The 3,562-nt window shown below is 38.7% G+C and overlaps 1 protein-coding gene across 1 annotated transcript in view; it reads left to right on the top strand.

Moving 5' to 3' along the window:
* Nucleotides 1-3,562, top strand: part of LOC106884221 (26S proteasome non-ATPase regulatory subunit 5) — a 45,442-nt gene that overhangs the window by 31,776 nt on the left and 10,104 nt on the right. The gene's annotated exons all lie outside the window — the stretch shown is intronic.

The raw sequence follows: 3,562 nt of genomic DNA, 5'->3' as shown, positions 1-3,562 counted from the left end.
GAGAACCAATGTCGGTGTGTTTATGTCCCTGTAACTTATTGGTTTGGCGAAAGAGACTGAAGGTTTAAGTACCAGACTTAAAAAAAGAAACGAAAGGTACTGGGGTCGATTATCATCATCATCATCATCATCATCATTGTTTAATGTCTGTTTTCCATGCTGGCATGGGTCGGACATACCAGCATGGAAAACAGGCATTAAATGTCAAACCGTCCAACCTATGCCAGCATGGAAAGCAGATGTTAAACGATGATGATGATGATGATGAATCCTTTCCACAGTGGGCACAAGGCTTGAAATTTTGGAGAAGAGGGCTAGTTGATTATGTTGAACCCCAGCGCTCAACTGGTACTTATTTTATTGACTACAAAAGGATGAAAGGAAAAGTTAACTGTAGCGGAATTTGAATGTAAAACCTGAGAAAATGTTACTGAGCATTTTGTCTGAAATGAAAAATTATGAAGAATTATGATAAACACAAGTTTATACTAATAGTTCCTACATGTGTTTCGCCATTGTGGTTGTTTGGAACTTTGTGTTGGATGTTTCATGTGCAATTGGATGTTTAACCACAGCGGTTTGTCAGGGAAACACTTTGTTGCATTACGTTAGAGAACTAGTGTCAAGATTTGGGTAGAACTCAAGGCATTTTATAAGTATTTTGAGAGGGAAGTGGAAAGAAAACAGTTGGCAGAGACAGATAAATAGGGACTAAGAAACAAGAGAAAGGGGGAGATATAATAAAGAGAGAGGAAATTATAACTAGTAATACTAGTCGGCTTAACCAGGTTAGTGGAAGCTGACTGGATGATGGTAATCTCTGTAGGGCTGTAAACTTAACAGCAGCAGTCATACATTTTTTTGTATACACAAGATACATTAATTAAAATAATAATAATAATAATGGTTTCAAATTTTGGCACAAGGCCAGCAATTTCAGGGGAAGGAGAAGTCCATTACATTGACCCCCCTAGTGCTCAACTGGTACTTATTTTATCGAACCTGGAAAGGATGAAAGGCAAAGTTAGCTTTGGCGAAATTTGAACTCAGAATGTAAAAATGGATAAAATGCCACCAAGCATTTTGTCCAGCATGCTAATGGTTCTGCCTTAATGATACTACTATTAATAATAATAATAATTGGATAATTCACCTTTGGAAACGTCTGTGTTTTGCTCAACATTCTTAAACCTTATTCAGGGACCTTTTGAGCAGGATGGGCTACTCGACCTGAAGAAAATTCTAACTGGGCTCCACCTGCGAGGTCATGCGCTGTTTATCTTGATATGAGATCACATGTCGCACACATATGATTGTGATGCATGTACCTGGTGTACCCTTATCAGACGGGTAGTCATGATGGGTATACTTGGCTTCGTATATTTGTACCCCAGTGTCACTTTGCTGGCATGCACTGCTCTCTCACTTAATAATAATAATAATAATGGTTTCAAATTTAGGCACAACACCTGTTTTGAATGGGTTTGTTGATATCAATGACTTTAGTATTTGACTGGTACTTATTTTATTGACTCCTGAAAGGACTGAGAGGTAAAGTTGACCTCAGTGGAATTTGAACTCACAATGCAAAGACAAATGAAATGCTGCTAAGTATTTTGTCTGGCACGCTAACAATTCTGTCACACCACCACCTTAATAATAATAATAGTGAAGGTTAATGGCTTAGTGGTCCAGCTTTTGATTGTAAGGTTTGGAGCTTGATTCCAGGTAGCATTGAATCCTTGAGCAAGATACTTTACTTCATGCTGCTCCAGTCAAGTCAGTTGGCAAAAATGAGTAGTACCTGTATTTCAGAGGGCTAGCCTTGTTACACTCTGTGTCATGTGAAATCTTCCTGAGAACTATGTTAAAGGTATGCATGTCTGTGGAGTGCTCAGCCACTTGCACATTAGTTTCACAAGTAGGCTGCTCTGTTGATACAATCAACTAAAACCATTGTTGTCGTAACCAACAGTGTGCCAGTTTAATAATAATAATTATAATAATAATACTGAAAACTGATGGACGAAATACTGCCAAGTATTTTGCCCAGCGTGCTAATGATTCTGTCAGCTTGCTGTTTTAATAATAATAATAATAATAATAATAATAATCCTTTCTACAAAAAGAACAAGGCTTGAAATTTGGCGGGAGGGGAATTGTTGATTACATCAACCCCAGTGTTCAACTGGTGCTTATTTTATTGCCCCCGAAAGAATGAAAGGCAAAATTGACCTCAGTGGAATTTGAACTCAGAATGTAGAATAAGAATGATAATATCGGTTTTACAGTATTCTATAAACCATCTGAAATAGTTGTGGAAGTAGGTTTTCGGTTGTCTCTATATAATTCCTTTAATTTCTCTGTTTCAAACCAAAGTCTACTTTTTGTGGTTGATGACAAGGGAAAGTCTTTTACTAAAATTTTCTGTCTTCTCTTATTATTGCTTCTAATGATGGCAATTTCTTTGTCACTTGCTTTTTTGAACATTTAAATTGTAATTTTCTCTCTGTTGTTGTTGCTTTTATTTAATGTTTTTATTTTCTTTAAAATTACACAGCACCTCCCCTACCACCACCACCTTGTTTTGTATTGCTGGCTATTGACATTTAGTTGTGTGTCTTTAAAGGCTTGCACATTGCTGCAGTCATTACTGTATGGAATCTGTGTCATGCTTCTGTACATTCATCATTCCCGAGCTGTGAACTGATATACTCATCTTCACTGTCGTTGTTTTTAACGTCCACTTTTTTTATGTTTGCATGAGTGAGATGGAATTTGTTGAGGTAGATTTCGTATGGCTGCATCTCATGACCAAACATGCTATCATGGAAGATTGGAAGCAATGGACACTGCTTGCATGACAGTGGCACTTGTTTACAACTATCACACAATGTCTACAAAAGGACAAACGTACATATGCACACACACACACACACTCACACACATGAAAGAATTCTAATCAGTTTCTTATTTCTTTATTGCCCACAAAGGGCTAAACATAGAGGGGACAAACAAGGACAGACAAAGGGATTAAGTCGATTAGATCGACCCCAGTGCATAACTGGTACTTAATTTATCGGCCCCGAAAGGATGAAAGGCAAAGTCGACCTCAGCGGAATTTGAACTCAGAACGGAGCAGCAGACGAAATACCGCTAAGCATTTCGCCCGGCGTGCTAACGTTTCTGCCAGCTCGCCGCCTTCAAATCAGTTTCTGTCTACCAAATCCACTCACAAGGCTTTGGTCAGCTGGTATCTATAATAGAAGACACTTTTTCTCAGGTGCCATGCAGTGGGACTGAACTCTAGACCATGTAGTTAGGAAGCAGACTTCTTACCACACAGCCATGCCTGCACCTATTGTGATGTTTTCCACAATTCCCGGTTCAAGTCTTGTCTGGTGCTACTATGTACACATCTTGGAATAAGAAACTCTATGATGATTGGAGCTGATATATTTATTGCAAGAAACAGCTGTGAGCTGGCAGAAACGTTAGGATGCCGGGCGAAATGCTTAGCGGTATTTCGTCTGCCACTACGTTCTGAGTTCAAATTCCGCCG

This window comes from Octopus bimaculoides, chromosome 21 (genome assembly GCF_001194135.2).
Source record: "Octopus bimaculoides isolate UCB-OBI-ISO-001 chromosome 21, ASM119413v2, whole genome shotgun sequence".
In the NCBI taxonomy this organism is placed as follows: Eukaryota; Metazoa; Mollusca; class Cephalopoda; order Octopoda; family Octopodidae; genus Octopus; species Octopus bimaculoides.
The sequence above is the reverse complement of the archived record's forward strand: the minus strand, read 5'-3'. Positions and strand labels throughout refer to the sequence as shown.